The 18,368-nt window shown below is 44.0% G+C and overlaps 1 protein-coding gene and 1 pseudogene across 12 annotated transcripts in view; one reads left to right on the top strand and one right to left on the bottom strand.

Annotated features, from left to right (window-relative positions):
• The window catches only part of brip1 (BRCA1 interacting helicase 1), a 302,307-nt gene that overhangs the window by 245,094 nt on the left and 38,845 nt on the right, over positions 1-18,368 (top strand). For 7 of the 12 annotated variants that reach the window (XM_086034853.1, XM_086034852.1, XM_086034839.1 and 4 more), the window contains 5 exons: positions 3,873-4,062; positions 6,748-6,895; positions 7,283-7,393; positions 7,639-7,717; positions 7,794-7,904. The exons of 1 other annotated variant lie outside the window; for it this stretch is intronic. The gene's annotated coding sequence lies outside the window, so the exon portion shown is untranslated. Of the gene's footprint in view, positions 1-2,748; positions 2,870-3,001; positions 3,069-3,872; positions 4,063-6,747; positions 6,896-7,282; positions 7,394-7,638; positions 7,718-7,793; positions 7,905-18,368 lie in introns of all 12 variants that reach the window. 4 more of the 12 variants (XM_086034833.1, XM_086034834.1, XM_086034836.1 and 1 more) reach the window with 4 other exon arrangements.
• On the bottom strand, positions 835-4,133 carry LOC147145405 (uncharacterized; annotated as a pseudogene).

Genomic DNA, 18,368 nt, shown 5'->3' with positions numbered 1-18,368 from the left:
CCAATTCTACGACCGCGTTCGGCGTGAGCGCTGTTAGCCACGACTCCGTGAATAGCATCAAGCTAGCCTCCCGGAAGTCCCTCTCATGCCGGATAAGCGCCGCTAGCTCGTCCATCTTGTTGGGGAGCGATCTAACATTCCCCATGATAACAGACGGGAGGACGGGATGGTATCGTCTCCTCCTTTCCCGGTGTTTAACCCCCGTACGAGATCCCCGTCTCTTCCTCCTCAGCTCACGGGGTATATCGGGTCATGCCCCGGGAGCCGGCGCAGGGTTAGCACGGAGTGCTAACAGCTGATTCCGGCTGTAAACAATGGGGCCGCGGCTCCGAGCCAAGTCGCCGGACACGATCGCGCAAAAAATAGCAGCAGCAAGAATACCGCAGTTTGGGTGTCCATTGCTACGCAAGTTACGACTATCAACCATATGAAAAAGGTATGAGGTAGAGACAAAAACACACGAAAAGGCTCACCGATGAGCCGGAGCTTCTGTAGCGGGCTGCCACTCGCGCGGCGCCGGAACCGGAAACCTCATTAAAAGCTGTTGCACTACAACCTTTTCGAGAATTTTCGCAATAAACGGGAGATTTGAAACAGGCCTACAATTACTGAGGTTCTCTGGATCAAATTTTGGCCGCTTAAGCAGGGGTTGAATAACAGCTGTCTTAAAAGCTGCTGGTACAGTGCCCGAGGTGAGTGATAGGTTAATGATATTTAAGACGGAGGGTTCTAGGTTTTGCCACACCAACTAATTTTGTCAGGCTTTCAAGAGATACTATATTAAAAAGAGATAGGGTGGTCAGACAGTTGTTAACCATAATACCCCTGCTTGCATCAGTATTCGCGGAATTCAGGGTTTTTAGGAGCGGTGTCCTTAATCGCATCCCGTGTGCGCTCAATCTTCTGCGTAAAGAATTGCATGAAGTCATGGGCTGAATGGGAGGAGCTATTTGAGGTCGGCAGCTGTTGCGTTAGCATTGCCACTGTATCAAATAAATATTTAGGATTGTTTTTATTTAGAACAATTAACCTGGAAAAGAAATTAGTTTTGGCTAAGGCGAGTGCTTCTTTGTATATTAGTAAGCTTCACACCATTCCTGATGGAAGACCTCAAGCTTAGTCACACGCCATTTGCCCTCTAGCTTCCTACATGCTTGTTTAAGTGAGCGGGTTTCCTCAGTAAACCACGGAGTTGGCCGTTTAGGACGAGTCTTAATGGTGCTACGGAGTCAAGCGCATTTAACAGAGCAGCATTAAAATCATTCGCGAGATTGTCAATCGAACCAATATAGCTCGGAAACGAAGCAGTTGCCAGGGGCAGTAGCTCAGACAGCGAGGCCGTAGTTGAAGAACTAATATTTCGGCTGCTAAAGCTTTGATTGTGGTCAGGACGATGGTAATGAGACCGCACTTCAAATTTTACAAAGTAATGGTCCGACATAACAGTAGTATACGGTAATACCATTACATTTGAAAATGCTAAACCTCAGGTTAGTACCACATCTAAAGTATTACCATTTTTATTTGTCGCTTCGTTAATTATCTGCGTAAAATCAAAACTATCAATTATTTTCTGAAACGCCGCTGTAAGTGGTTCCGAGAGGAGATTCATAAGAATGTTAAAGTCACCCATAATCACTAAATTATCTGCATGAGTTACCAAATCCGCCAAAAACTCAGAGAACTCATCTAAAAATCCAGCGTACGAGCCGGGGGGACGGTAAATAATTGTGAGAATAAAACAGAGTACTTCAAATGTTTTAATGGCGTCGCTAGAATGCGGGCTAAATTTGAAATCAGATTCATAAATAAAGGCTACACCCCCACCTGAATGCTGATGCTATTCCTTTTGCGAGTCAGCTCCTTAAGATTAGCTCAATGTCGGGTGCTCTGGCCCCAGGAATACACATTACTGAGGCTGGATTTTTAAGCTTAATGTTACGTGTAATGGAGTCACCTGTTACTAAAGTACGGAAGCCAGTAGACCGAGGTGGAATGGAACTAGCTAACGGGCTGAATCTGTTATGCGTCTGAACAGGCTCACCGCGATTAACAGGCCGCTTAGGGCTAATGCTAACCGGACTAGCAGGTTGGCTACAACCCATACTAACAGTTGTGTCCAACACATCTACGGTTACCACATTATTCTGCTCTAGCTGGTGGACACGTCCCTCGAGCAGGGAAAGCCTTTCAATGAGACGAGCGCAAGTAGTACACAAGGACATAGTTGCGTGTTGTCGCCCGGTGGATGAAGGCAGTTGAGCAGCTGGAGGGCAGCGAAGGAAGCTCGCCGGTGTCAGAGACTGATGGAATCGGCGATCCGCTGCTACCAAAGAAAAACTTCGGAGTAGTCTCAAAAAAGAAGAAAGTCGGAGGAAGAAAGACTCGCTCATTTGTCGTTCATCTCTCCGGTGAATTTGAGAGGCAGGCAAGGCACTGGCCTCCTAAAGCACTGACCTATAACAGATAATGTTGAAATTTGATGTTGTGGCAATCTCCAAGATTTGGTTCAGGACTTGACAAGGAGCTGGAGGATGACAGAGTATTTAGACAAAACAACAGATAAAAGGCGTGGAAGTACTGGTTTGTTTGTGAAAATGAGGACAATGTAATATTGATAAGGATGTGACAATCACCATTGATGACCTGATCAAGGAATGACATCCGTTGCGCATTAGGTGTACAAAGTTGACGAAAGCATTGCTGATTTTTCCCAATTTCTATGTACTAACCAAATATTTTGTATAGGTGGGCCAGTGGAGATTGGCACATCTGCCTCAGAGTGTAGAAGTCGTGTGTTCGAATCCGGCCCCGGCCTTCCTGTATGGAGTTTGCATGTTCTCCACATGCCTGCGTGGGTTTCCTGCAGGTATTCATACCCCCCCCCCATTCCGAAAACAGGCGTGGTATCTTAATAGAACACTCTGAATTGTCCCTAGGTATTATTGTAAGTGTGAATGTTCGTTTGTCTACATGTGCCCTGCGATTGTCTGGCAACCAGTTCAGGGGATACCTTTTACCCAATTTCAGCTGGGATAGGCTCCAGCAAACCCGCAACCCTTATGAAGGTAGGCGGTCTACATAATGAATGAATGGCCCCTGAGAGCTCATAATAGTGATAATAATAACAATAATAAAAATAATAATAATAATAATAACAATAATAATACAATTCACCTATGATATTGATTGATAGACAGACACAACGGATTTATTTGCTGGAAATGTAGTTCAATTTATAAATGTAAGATGTAGCCTTAATAAGTTTTCAGTTTCAAAACAATGTTGTTCTTTTTAATTTGTTGGGATAATTAACCTCATTTGTTGTGTTTTTTATTTTGTTTGTGATGTTGCAGTTAGTTATTTTATTCGTTTCTGATTAGCTGTAATGACTTTGTTTAGGAGCAATAAAACGCAGTATTACAACCAATCACGAGGGAATGTTGAAGGCATACCCTATGTATAAAAAAGAAAAAAAATATTTTTTGTAATGGGGATTGGAGCATGATGGAATTAGCCAATGGTGGGATAAGAAGTAACCGGACTGAGATTATGGGTAGAAGTGACATTGATTCCAATAGATTATCTATGGATCGGCATCTGTAATAGTTGAAGATCTCGTACTGAGAATAGCAGCAAGGAGATATAGGAATACTATTTGTGTCCAGTGTTCCTCACTTTTCGCAGGTGATACATTCTTAGTCCCCCGCTTTAATGAGTGAATTTCTGCAAAGTAGAGGTCGACTTTTCTATTGTTGTTAATATTTGTTTATTATTATTGTTGCCGACAAGAAGCATTTGATATGGTTAAACACCTAATTACAAATGTGCAGGAAATGTGGTATGAGGGGTCTCTCACACTCTTCACCCAGGGATGAACCTGGGTGCTATCTTACAGGAATCAGTCTGGAGCAGAGGGTCACGGGCAGATAGCCAAACCTTTTGACCCGGGCGAAAGTTCAGGGGAGGAGAGCGATGTCTATCTGCCAGTTGACGGTTGCACTGGGCTGTGCAGGACAGGGCAGCTCTGGCATGTCTCCAGATGGCATGACAGCGACGGAGGTGGGCACGAACAGAGGGAACAGCGACCCCTTGCTCCTGCGAAGGGAATAGTGGGGGCTGATAGCGACCATGAATGGAGGCGTGCCCTTGGATGAGGAAATCAGGCAATTGTGGGAATACTCGACCCATGGAAGGTGTAGGCTCCAGTAGGATGGATGGCAGGCCGAGACAGATCTAAGGGCTGATTCCAGGTCCTGACTGATTCTCTCCGAGTGTCCATTGGTCTGCAGATGATAACCGGAAGACAGGCTAGAGGATGCCCCCAGAGCACTACAGAAAGCTTGCCATACCTGGGATGGGAACTGGGGACCCTGGTCAGAAACAATGTCAATGCAAGCTTGAAGATGTGGTTCACTAAGATGTTCACAGTCTCAAGGGTGGAGGAAGTTTGGGTAATGGAACAAAGTGAACCATCTTGGAGAATCGGTCAACGACGGTCAATTTGACCGTGTTTCCATCAAAGGGAGGCAGACCAGAGTAAAAATCAATCAAGAGGTGGGACCAGGGATGGCTGGGGATGGGCAGTGGTTGCAGGAAACCCTTGGGGCGATGGTCAGAGAAATCTCTTTGATAGCAGTCGATGCAAGTGACGTCAAACTCCTGATTTTGGAATCCTCCAATGAGCCGTCAAGCAGCTTTTTAAAGTAAACCTACGTAAAAGTCTGTCCTTGCGACAGTGACTCTCTACACACACACACACACACAGTGAGCAGAGGTCAGGAAATAAATAAAACTGAGTTAACCGAGTTGATTTTTTAGGAACAAGGCCCAACGAGCCTGCCGGGAATTCAGGTGCTTGGCGGATTGCAGATATGCGAGGTTTTTTGTGATCTGTTAGTACCAGGAATGGGATATTAGCTCCCTCCAGTCAATGTCTCCACTCCTGAAGAGCAGCCACCACACCCAACAATTCACAGTTACCAACATCATTTCTCTCTGCGGGGGACAATTTGCATGAAAAGAATGCACAAGGATGAACCTTTTAATCTCTGGAACTTCTCTGGGAGAGCACAGCCCCAACCCCAAAGTTAGAAGCATCCACTTCGACGATGAACTGGAGAGAAGGATCAGGAAGGAGGAGGGCCGGGACAGAGATGTACAGTTGTTTGAGGTGTTTGAAGGCACATTAGCTTTGGGGTTCCATGTGAAGGGAGAGGCTGCCGAGGTGAGTTGAGTGAGGGGTTCAGTGACCTTGCTGTCGTCACGGATGAACCTCCTCTAGAGGTTTGCAAACCCCAGGAACTGCTGGAGCCTTTTGCGCAAAGAACGGACTTTCCAATTTGACACTGCCTCAATTTTGGCGGGATCTGGCCGAACCTGACCTTGGTCGAGAATGCCAAGAAAACTAATAGAAGGGACCCCAAACTCACATTTTTCTGCTTTGACAATTAGTTTGTTTTCAAGGAGGCATTGCAGAACTATGTCAACATGTTTGAAGCGATGTTGTAATCGGCTCCATGAAAAGGAAGATACGCATAACTGCTGTCTGTCGTCTGATCGCACTGTTTTGCAACTTATTCATAAATAAGCACGCGGAACAGCACATGCGGAGTGGTCTTGGGTAACAGAAACATTCCTATTTTCATTATCAAACCATTTTGTAGCGATCGGAACTGAGTGTTCTATATGTCTCATTTAGGGGCGATTTCGGCCCAAATGAAGTCAATAAACAGGCAATACACAGCAGCGCGTTCCCCACTCTGGATCGACTGCAAGAAATTGGGGAAACAAAAGTTATAAATAAACAAATACTTGTGAACGCGACCATGTCAAGTTGCTTCCCAGAAGCTAGTTGACACGCAAATGCCATCAGTGCTCCCATGAGCCATTCTTTTTAATCTATAGGGACCGTACGGCGTACGTTGTAGTCATTCATATAGGCTAGTGACATGATCAGCGGTAATGCACCCTTCTGTTCCGTTTTGACATGATGGGTTCGAGTACCACCGTTGTCCAGATCTTTTTGTTTATTTCTAACTTGTATTTGCCCACTTTCTTGGAGTCAATCCAGAGTGGGGAACGAGACGCTGTTTATTGACTTTGACACTTGGGCGAAATCGCCCCTAAATGAGACATATATATAGAACACTCAGTTCCGATCGCTGCAAAATGATCGAATAATGAAAATAAGAATGCTGCTGTTGCCCAAGATGACAAATCCACGTGTGCTGTTCCGCGTGCTTATGAATGAGTTGGAAAACAGTGCGATCAGACGACAGACAGCAGTTATGCGTATATCTTCCTTTTCGGATGGAGCCAATTACAACATCGCCTCAAACATGTTGATGCTTCTTTTTGGCCACTTATTTTCACATCCATGCACGTATTCATCACTCATCAGTGATTTCGGCGCATCCGTGTCCGCGGGACTGTCAGGTACGAACTTTAATTTAGGCGAAAAGCAACGCGATCGCGACCATGTCAAGTTGCTTCCCAGTGGCCAGTTGACATGGGCGTATACATTTAACACCAGATTAATTTGTGCCACCCTGCTGGGGTACTTATTCCGATCTACAAGTATTCATTGTGTGCCTCCGAAAGTGTGTCAGTTCGTGGCGCAGTGGTTAGGCAGCGGCACGGGATGCATGTCTTTCTTTATGCTTCACCGCGCATGGTTTCAAGTACCGGCCTCCACCTTTTCTTTTATTTATTTATTTTCATTTTTACTATGTTTACAATTACTAGCTTATGACGAATCTGCAGAGAGGAAACACAAAATGACCTTTTGATATTGTCCTAACGGCCACATCTGGAATCGGAGCCAGTTAATCTGGAAGCCAGTTGAACCGTAACAACGGGACCAATGGATTCTGCGGTGGTGCTACTGACAAAGGTAAACATGAAATACTAAGTAAGACTTGGAATATTGTCATAGTAGTTATCAGTTGTAGTAATTTACAGCAGAAACACAAATTGTGTGAGTGCATGTGCACAGAACATGGTTAGCTTTTCAAAGTCTCACCACTGAAGTATTCATAAAACAGGATAGTGGATTTACTGTATTTACAGAAAGTAGATTCGTTTTGTAAGCCACTGTAATACTCAGTTTAAAAATAAAACATTGCGTTTACATACAGGGAAAAATACCTAAATAGTGAAGCATTGCATTTTGAATAACTTCCACCTCAAATACATGTTAAAAAGACAACTGTTAAAAATAAAATGCAAACGTAAGGCTTAAATTACGGGCCCATATAATTTAATAGTTTTTGATTTACAGCTGTTCTGGATGGACCCTTTTGAGACAGTTTCAAGTAAAGAAATCATGAGCCATCGTCATCCGCTACACAAATGTGTAGTGTCTCCTGCGACTCAAGCATCGCCAGTCCTGGTAAATTTCATTTTACAAATTTAAGTAGGGCACTTAAATTATTTACTGTTGCTCATTTTGCTTTTGTATGTCAACATGTAAACGGAAAAGGAGACCAATCAACTCCTCCTGGATCCTGGATGTGAATAAATATATTTAAAAAACAACAACTGTTGAACATACAATGCAAAGGACTGCATGAATCACAGACTTATATCCACTAATTCTAAACTATGACATTTTTCTGCACTTTTTTGGATTTGCAGCTGTTGCACATGCTGAAGAAGTTTCCAATGCAGTGTGAGCTCTCCAGCCAGCTACCAGAAGCATCCAGCGTTAGCCCATGTCAGTAAGATGTTTCACTTACAGTAACTTGTAGGACAATTCTGTTATTAAATTTGCGTTTCTATAATGTCAATAGGAAAGCGCGTAGGGAATGGGACCCGCGATTCAATCTCAGAAATGGAAATGGAAATCACCAGGAGTTCACTGTGGCAGAAAATGACGTGTGGCAAGCCAGACACTTTTCCAGGTTGTGAACAATGCCGAGTTGGTCCGGGTGCAAGACTAGAAAATTCAGTCAGGCTTCTGGCTGTGCGTATTTTGTATTTTAATGTGCACAAATAAAAAGTCACAATATATATATTTCTTTCCAAAACTTACTTCACGCTGCTGTAACTAAAAACTCCATAAGAGCTGTTAATGAAGCCATGTATTTATTTCATTTATTTAACTTTTATTTATCCAGGTACGGAATTTGCAATGCTGACCAGGCTACAGACAGAAGATTAAAACATGGCAAAATCAAAACAAATACATATACTCATCTTTGATATGATATACTCACAAGCTATATCTTACGTACATATTAATTTCAATGACAAATAGGTTCAACTGACTTTAGACACATGAACGAATCACCGAACATTAAAGTTGACTATGATAGAAATAGGCGAGGAATTGGTTTGTGTTTGTATTATTTTCTTTATCAGCAAACTAAGATTGGGATAGGTTCCAGCACTCCCCGCGACCCTTGTGAGGATAAGCGGTATAGATAATGGATGGATGGATGGATGGATAGAAACGAGGAGTCTGAGAGAGAAGATATGTCACGTCAAACTAGGTGTTATCCACCCGCTCCTACAGAGGCAAGAAAGCAGTCAGAGTTGCCATTACAAGGTTAATACCTTTTATTTAAGCATACACAGTACACAATGCAGTTTTATGAGGTGAATATTTATTTTCCTAAATCTACATGGGAATTGAGAGGAATACATCATAAGAAAACTACCAGAGAAGTGCATTCCGTCCCAGGGATGGAATGGTGGATGCCTATTTTGTGGACGGTCAGATAAAGGAGGAGAACTCTTTTAAATATTATGGACTGAGCAAGGACAGAGGTAGGTTTTTGTCCATCCTTCTAATCGTCTCGAACCGGGTCAAGTACCGGCTGACATGTTGTGTTGGGTTCTTTTAAAAAGCAAGACTGCCTGTGAAGCCTGCACAACACCGGAGTGCTTTTTTTCATGTGTGTTCCCTCCCTACAATATTGTTCTCACAGACATAGTTGGCCCTCTAGTGGGCGTTCATTTCACTGAAGAGGACTAAAAACACTGAAAGCTCTGTGTGAAGTGAAGTAAAGTGGAAGACGTTCGTTCTCCTCCTAAAATAACATTGCCTTATTTTGCAATAATTATTTTAATGCGAAATAATGCATTAAAAAATGAAAACGTGCAACAAAACCCAATAGTATCGTGTTATTACGCAATCTTAAATTTTCTCGTGATGTCCCCTGGCTTGCTCCTGTCCGCATCATCATCATCAGCAACATCATCATCATCATCATCATCATCATCACAACGGTGGTTGTTATCAGCAAAAAGCTATCGTAGTTAAACAGTTGTAAACAATTCAATCCACTCAAGATACAAGATGTGCATAGGAAATTAGCTAGCTAATGAGCTTGAAATAATGTCATGCATGGATGTTTCTTTTTCTGTGCTCACGGAATGTAAGGACGGAAGCGCTTTAAAAGGACGAGGATGGACAGGGTCAGAGGATGATCATTTTTATAAATAAGGAGGAGGGACGAAGACGGAAAGGTACCCAGGTTGTGGACGGAGGGCGGACTGGCAAAAAAGAGTAAAGTAAAGTGGTAATTTTGCACTCGCTAGTTGACCGTGGAATGGATGAGCTGTGAGGAGTTCGTCCTGAGTCGAGCCTCGCAACCGACCTGGCCAAGTGGTGAAAACAGGAGGTGGCAGGAAAAATGTGGAGCAGAAGAAGACAAATGGAAAAAGAAAAAGGAAAAAGGCAGCCTCGCATTGCTCATAGGACTAGCGTGTGGCGTTCTTGGCTGTTGAGATCTCCGGCCCTCTGTTCAGAGGTTCACTGGAGGTGTTTTGGGTGCCTGGTGTGGCCAACAAGTTAGTTGAGCTTGCTCCTGTGTAGTCAAAGTCACTGTACCTGGCCCTCCAATGCACAAAACTGCACACGAGCACTTGTGGCTATGCCAGTAAAGGGGGGAGAAAAAATTCTTGGAAGAAAAAAAGTGCGGCTAAGGAAAAAAGTGGCCTCAGTCAGGACCTGGCGCTCAGCCAGAGGTCAAGAAGAGAGTCGAAGAGTCGAGGAGAGTTGAAGAGAGTGTTCAGAAGAGAGAGAGCGACAGGAAGTGGCTTCAACTTTAAGGGCTGAACTCAAGCCAGGCTCCTCCAGCAGTCTCATTTAGGACTAGAGGGGGGTCTTGTCGACACCCCCTATCCAGCCAAATCAGTAAAATTGGGGGGAAATTGGAGAAGTTGTACATCTTTGGTATTATACTTTAAAAATATTATTCCCATATAATAAAGCTTTGAAACCTAACAATTGTTCAATCAATCAATCAATCACAAAGGATTCAGAAGACAATGACACATTTTAATCCACAGCTGTAACTGTTGGCCCAATTCATTAATGTAGATAATGATCAGACATGAAACATAACATGAAAACACATTTGTAATATTATACAATATAACAAGTGATTCTCAAAATTGCATACACATGAGAGTGCAAGTTTTAATGGCTCTGCAGTTTTGAGTGTCACTTGACTCTGGAATGTCAGGAACTTGTGATAGGGGTGGGTGCTGACACCCCCGTCAGATAGAAACTGAAATCGCCTTTGTAGACACCCCAGGGTCATCTTGATGATGATGATGAAGATGGTGAAGTTTGCTTACCTGTCAACCGGGGTGCACTGAATCTTACAAAAGTTGTAATTTGCCCTGCAATCACCTTCATATTAGCAATTGTTAGCGTGACATAGCGTAAAATTCAAAGAGACTGTCTTTCAACTCGTTATTTTGTGCGATTTTCATAAATGTCTATCTGATGAACCTGACATGCCCTTACATATCTTTATATAATCATACAGATTATTTTCGAATGGCTGCTGTCACGTCAATGGAAATCAGCGATGTACGACATATGGTTGAAAAGGTTTTTCCACCTATACAAATTACTATGTAATAAAGTGTACAACTTGACAGGTATGAGTTTCTTGAGGCTTGTAAGGTGGCGACATCGCTACAAGAGGTAATTTCAAGAAAGTTGCGGTGCTCAAGAAATCAGAAGTCATAACTCAACTACACATACTGAGGAGTATGTAAAGTACCAGGGAGATGAGAGAGGACCCGATTATCAAACCTGTTCATGTTCTGAAGAACTGTTAATGTTCTGAACTGTTCTTTGCAAAGATTAAGAAGAATGGAGTAGTTGTACCAGTACAGTATGTAGTGTATGTATTTACTTAAAGCAAAAATAACCAAATGATTGTCAAAGCTAAACCAAAGGCTACACAGTGATCCCTCATTCATCGCGGTTAATGGGGGGACAGAACCCGGCGCGATAGGTGAAAAACCGCGAAGTAGCGTCGGACTTATTTTTGTTATTAATGATTATTATTATTATTTTATATGATATTTATTGTACCGTTTCATTTTGGGGGGAATTGCGCCTCTGTTACTCTGTTGCGAACCCCCGACATGGTTCCCACACTTCTAAATACTTGTTAAACAATCATCCATCCATCCATCCATTATCGATACCGCTTATCCTCACAAGGGTCGCGTGGCGTGCTGGAGCCTATCCCAGCTGTCTTCGGGCAGTAAGCGGGGGACACCTTGAATTGGTTGCCAGCCAATCGCAGGGCACACAAAGACAAACATCCGCACTCACAATCACACCTAGGGGCAATTTAGAGAGTCCAATCAACTTCTCATGCATGTTTTTGGAATGTGGGAGGAAACCGGAGTACCCAGAGAAAACCCATGCAGGCACGAGGGAGAACATGCAAACTCCACACAGGGAGGCCGGAGCCAGGATCGAACCCACGACCTCTGAACTGTGAGGCGGACGTGCTGTTAAACAATCAATTTAACTTTAAAAATGCAAAATGAATAATAAATACCAAGCTGCAGGCTGATCAGAATTTAGCTTCGACCAGCTGACGATCACGATGGAACGTTCGCTAAAAACGTTAAAGTTTTCATTTTTATCATGAAATTGACTTACCTTAACTAGAATGCCATCGTGTAATTTATCCAATCCTGCACTTGTCGTCGTCGTCGTGAAAAGTAAAAGTAAAAACGGCCGCTTCTTCTTCTTCTTCTTCTTCGCTTTGTTGCCTTCTACTTCATTAAAAAATGAAGAAGAGCATGGCCACTGGAGGGGGACCATGAATTAACTTTATCTTTGCACAATAACATCAATAAAGTCCTTTGGATAAAATGTAACGTGGGATTGTAGTTAAGGTAAGCTGTTTTAAGACAACCTAAGACAAAACTAATAAACACTTTCACACTTTATTTGGCGATGTCTAAGTCGTCCGTGCCATTGGCCGGCTGGGAGCATGCTGCGCTGCGCTCATGACATATAAACATAGCTGTTGTACTGTACTATCCGATTTTTACCAAACTTTATTAGAGCAAACACATCATTACAAAAACAGAGGAGGAAGTATTCGGCTTCACTGATTAAATCGACGGCACATTTGAATAGTGGACGAGACTAAGCGAGAGGCTGCGATGATGCGCACCCAGTCAGCTATAGTACACAGTGGAAAAAGTAAATCCACTTGTGCCATCGTTGGATGAGCTCCCGCTGGGAACCAGTCACCGCCTTTTACGTGTGCCTGCGTGTATGTACAAAGCCTCAGAGTCAACTCATATCTTTGAAACAATCCATCTTTCTGCAATATAGCTGCCGATATGGCTGTGTTGTTTCATTTTTAATTTGTTATGAATGCTTCTGAAAAATCCGCAATGCACCGAGGGAGCGGAAGTTGAAGCGCAAAGTAGTAAGGGATCACTGTATATCAAAATGTCCACTTGTATTTAGACATCCTGACGCCAAAAATGTCATTAATTTCATTGTCGAACAAATCCCTATGAAGATAATGGAAAAATAGAAAAAGTGAACAGCGCCAACTGAAAATGTGTTTAAAAAATATAAATACTTGAACCCTTTTTTTGTGGAATATTTGTGTACCCAGACAGACCCAGACTCAACCAACAGGTAAACGAGTTCAGTTGATTAGAAGCACCTGTGACCTGTGCAAATTGGGGCGGTCTTTTTACTTTCGGGACCTGAATTTTCCATCTTTTTTTACACAGTTGTTGTGTTATGTGGATGGCTTTGGTTTGCCAAGAGACTGACAATCAAAATTAGCTTTGGCTATATGTTCATCAGATCAGTGACAGCTGAGGAGAGCCTTCATGAATTTGCTGCAACTGCCCCCTCTTCCTCTCATCTGACAGTGAAGCTGAGCGCAATGAAGCAGAAACAAAAGGGTCATGTCACCGGAGACGAGTTGCGGGGGCAGCAGCTTTATCAGCGGAGCCCAGACTTCCCTCTCTCCAGCTACTTCTTCAAGCTTTTCCCGTGGGATCCCAAGGCGTTCCCAGGCGAACAGGGAGACATAGTCTCTCCGGCATGTTCTGGATTGTCCCTGGGGCCTCCTACTGGAGGTACATGCTCCATCCTACCGTCACTCGTGAACAAGACCCCAAGATACTTGGGGCAGGACCTCATCCCCGACCAAGAATGGGCAATCCACCCATTTCTGACTGAGGACCATGGTCTCAGATTTGGAGGGACTGATTCTCATCCGACCGCTTCACACTCAGCTGCGAACCCCTCCAGTGAGAGTTGCAGATCGCGGCTTGAAGAAGCCAACAGTTCCACATCATCTGCAAAAAGCAGAAATGCAATACTGAGGCCACCAAACCAGATGCCTTCACCGCCTCAGCAGCACCTAGAAATTCTGCCCATAAAGTTTATAAACAGAATCGGTGACAAAGGACAGCCTTGGTGTAGTCCAAACCTCACTGGAATGACCCCAAATTAATGCTGGCAAAGCGAACCGAACTCTGACATCGATGGTACAGGGACCAAACTGCCCTTATCAAGGAGTTTGGTATTCTACACACCTGAAGCACCTCTCACAGACATTCACCTTCTCCAAGTGCCTTCTCCAAGTCCACAAAAAAAATGTAGACTGATTGGGCAAACCCCCATGCGCCCTTGAGGACCCTGCCGATGGTATAGAGATGGTCCACTGTTCCACGGCCGCAGCAAAAACCACACTGCTTCTCCTGAATGTGAGATTCGGCTTCCCGACAGACCCTGCTCTCCAGCATCCCTGAATAGACCTTAGCAGTGAGGCTGAGGAGTATGATCCTCCTACAGTTGGAACACATCCTCAGGTCCTACTTTTTAAAAAGATGGACTACTGTCCCAGTCTGACAGTCCAGAGGCAATGTTCTTGAAGGCTACACAATGTTGCAGAGGCGTGTCAACCAGGACAGCCCCACAACATCCAGAGCCTGTAGGAACTCAGGGCGGATATCATCCACCTTTGGGGCTTGATGACAGAGGAGCGTTTTAACCAACTCGGTGAATTCAACCCCAGAGATAGGAGAGCCCACGTCAGAGTCCCCAGACTCTGTTCCCTCTATGGAAGGTGTGTCAGTAGAAATGAGGAAGACTGCGAAGTATTCTCCCCACCGACTCACAAAGTCCAGAGTCGAGGTCAGCAGCACCCCATCTCCACTATACACAGTGTTAATGGTGGACTGTTTCCCCCATCAAAGCTCAGTCAGTGGTGGGAGTTAAAACTCTTTCGGACAGGGGATTCTGCCAGACACTCCCAGCAAACCCTCACAATATATTTGGGTCTGCCAAGTCGGACCAGCATCTTCCCACACCATTGGAGCCACCTCACCACCAGGTGGTGATCAGTTGACAGCTCCGCCCCTCTCTTCAACCGATTGTCCAAAACATACTCCCGCAAATGCAATGACCTGACCACAAAGTCAATCATCAAACTGCGGCCAAGGGTGTCCTGTTGCCAAGTGCACATATGGACACCCTTATGTTTGAACATGGTGTTCATTATGGACAGTCCATGACGAGCACAGAAGTCTAATAACCGAACACCACTCAGGCTCTGATCGGGGGGACTTTTACTCCCTTCCAAGTCTCACTGTCATTGCCCCCGTGAGCATTGAATTCCCCCAGCAGAATGAGGGAGTGCTCTACAGCACACCCTCCGTGGACTCCAAAAAGGGTGGGGACGAGAGCTGGGCACTTGACCCTTTTTTGCGACCCTCCACCCTTGACCTTGGTACTCTTCCCGCCTCGACGCCCCGCCCTTATTCATAAAAATGATCACCCGCGGCCAGTTCTGCCCCCCCCCTCCCAAAAAAAAAGGATTATTTAAAGATGATTAGCTGGCTAATTTACTATTCAAACCCGCTGTGGACACGCTTCAAACGCACCACTAATACTTCCCAAACTGCACGTGCTTACTTCCATTGCCAGCCCCGGGGTTGGTTATGTCGTATTGTATAATTATTTGGGTCCAACAGACAACATGAAGTCGAAGTCAACAAGTTACTTATTTATTTTCTACACTTCCCCTCCTTCACACTTCCCGGCCTTCAAAATAAAAGCATATCAGCAAACCACTACACAGCAGGTTTGCTACGGCGTATTTTCGGATGTAGGGAAGACGCCAGAAGAAGTGCATGAACTCCACCTTGATGTGCCAGCGTCATCCTTCAGTGCTGCACGTAGCTTTACTATACTCATGGAGACAAGTTGTTTTGAAAGAGTTGGGTATCAAGTCGGGGGCTTTGCTTCAAAAAGACAGCGACAACAATGGATATCGTGCCTGTTACAACCATAAAGGGACCGAGATGACTAGACGATGCATTTAATTTTATTGCGAAAATGATCTGGAAGGTGGCGGCTAAGGGGGAATGTGGGTGAATAGCTTCTTTACACACATGCCGCTGCCAAAACTAGTTTGCTTTGCAGCAGCAACGAGCTGCGTGGTGCATCCTCTCCTCTGTGGGAAACTGTATGCCATCGCAACATGTGACATAATGGACCGATCAGAGCAGCAACATTTCCTGATGTGTGCGCGTTGCAGACCTGTCGCCAACAGCACAATGCGTCGGTCATGTGAATCAATGCGGCAGCTGTCGTTCGCGCCGATGCAGGAGTAGAAAGAAGCCTAAAAAGAAGCCTTGAGATTTGGCCGCTGAGCGACCACGTCACACGCTTGAGGGCCGATTAGTGGGCCGGACTAAAATCCATTTCCGGCCATGCTTAGTCCAGCCCTTTTTAAAAATTTGTCAGCCCCCACTCGCCGCAGCAAAAATGGGCATCCGGCCGGGCTGGAGGGTCCGACCGGTCCGGCCCCAGGACGGACTACCCAGCTCTGGTGGGTAATTTGAGCTGCTGTATGGTGTATAGGCACAAACAACAGTCAGGACTCGTCCCCTTACTCGAAGGCGGAGGGAGACTACTCTCTCCTCCATCGGGGTGAACCCCAATTTATAGGTACTGAGGATTGGAAATAAGTATGCCCACACCTGCTCTGCCTCTCACCATTGGACAACTCCAGAGTCAAACCTCTCTCAAGAGAACTGGTACTGGCTGCATGTGGAGGCAAGTCTGACTGGGTCAAGTCGGAAATTTTCTGCACCGAACACCAGTTCTGGCTCCTTCCCTGCCAGAGAAGTGACATTCCATCTCCCTAGCGCTAGCTTCTGTGGCCGGGGATTGGACTACCAAGGTCCCCACCTTTGGCCCCTTCCATAAGAAGACCCACATTTCCTCTTCTGGCTGAGCCAAAATATAAGAGTAAAATAGTGCTTATTTCAGGCATTTTAATGCCATGTATCAAAGTTGTTCCTTTTATGAGCATCGTGTTTAAAACAGAATTGACAAATTACAAAATAAGGTAACAACCGATATGTAAAAGAAGTAGGTAAATTCAAAGAACTTGTAAATATCCTACCCCTCATTCACCAGATTATGGACAATGTTGTATTGCATGCAGTATACACCAACAGTGGATTACAGAATAATAACAAAGTCAGTGTTTACATTAGTCATGTTGGTTTTTCATCTTGTTCATACATTTCCTGAATGAAAGTGAAAAGGAGGTTGCTACAGTACATGCATCTTTCATTTATGAATTTTATGAAACAATTTAAAACTTTTTTTCTCATTTATGTTCGTACAAAGACTATTAATGAGGAAACAAGACTAAATGGTAAATGGGCTGTCACTAAAAGTGAAAAGCAAGTTGCTACATGCTGCTGTGTTGAGAAAGAGCATTGGTTGGTACCTCAAGTTTTTATTATTTATATTATTATTAATTGTTATTTCTTCCTCTAAGGCGGCACGGTGGTCGACTGGTTAGCACGTCCGCCTCACAGTTCAGAGGTCGTGGGTTTGATCCTGGCTCCGGCCTCCCTGTGTGGAGTTTGCATGTTCTCCCCGTGCCTGCGTGGGTTTTCTCCGGGTACTCCGGTTTCCTCCCACATTCCAAAAACATGCATGGCAGGTTAATTGATCACTCTAAATTGCCCCGAGGTGTGATTGTGAGTGCGGATGTTTGTCTCTGTGTGCCCTGCGATTGGCTGGCAACCAATTCAGGGTGTCCCCCGCCTACTGCCCAAAGACAGCTGAGATAGGCTCCAGCACGCCCCGCGACCCTTGTGAGGATAAGCGGTATGGATAATGGATGGATGGATGGATTTCTTCCTCTGCATACTTATGCAGAAAGTGATTTTTATGAAGCTTTTTGAATTGCATCAAGATTTTGACAGCTTTGATTTCTCCATTGAGACAGTTCCATAAATTTACACCTCATCTTGTAACACGCATACGTGGTTCGAGAATACGTTTTGTTTTTATATTTTATTTTTTCCCCTCCGGTTGTACATTCCTTCTCTTGTGCTGAACATTTTTGGGGTATTTAATGGAAGCAAATGTTTGTGTATTTTGAACATCAACTGATTTGTTTTATATTCTACAAGTTCCTTAAACTATTGATTTAGATTTTATTTATTTTTTATTTATTTTTTCACCGTGTAAACGTTCAGCGCCTGCTTGTGACATGAAAATTCCGTTCTCAACGCCGATTAGTTGTTGCCGACGAGGGACGGGACCACGCGGGTCTTAAATATATCTTAAATATGCAGGACGGGAACTCGGGGACGGATGGACGATGCCCAGCTCTGCTGATCACAATATCCTGCAAAGCTGATAATTTGTATTGTTTTTTTTATAATTGCATATAATGCTTCAATATTATACTTATATGCAATTGCCCAGGCCTCAACACAATAGGTTAAGTGGGCTAAAATAAGAGAATAATAAATAATATATATAGCGTTCTTGTCAAAATGTTATTTGGATTTATTCATTAAGGCCACAGTCTTCGCCATTTTGGTTTTGTCTTTCTAATGTGTGCTTTCCAAGAAATTTTATGATCAAGAGTTACACCCAAGGATGTGTGTTCATAAACTATTTCGATTTCTATGTTCTCAATCATAATTTGTGTTTGTATGCTTACATCACGCCACATCACACAGTAACTTAAAATTGGAAATTACATCAATCAACTAATCAATCAATTAAACTACTTTTCAATAATATG

This window comes from Filicampus tigris, chromosome 7 (genome assembly GCF_054856515.1).
Source record: "Filicampus tigris isolate MCC_2025a chromosome 7, RoL_Ftig_1.0, whole genome shotgun sequence".
Taxonomy (NCBI): Eukaryota; Metazoa; Chordata; class Actinopteri; order Syngnathiformes; family Syngnathidae; genus Filicampus; species Filicampus tigris.
This window is presented reverse-complemented; position numbering and strand designations above follow the sequence as displayed.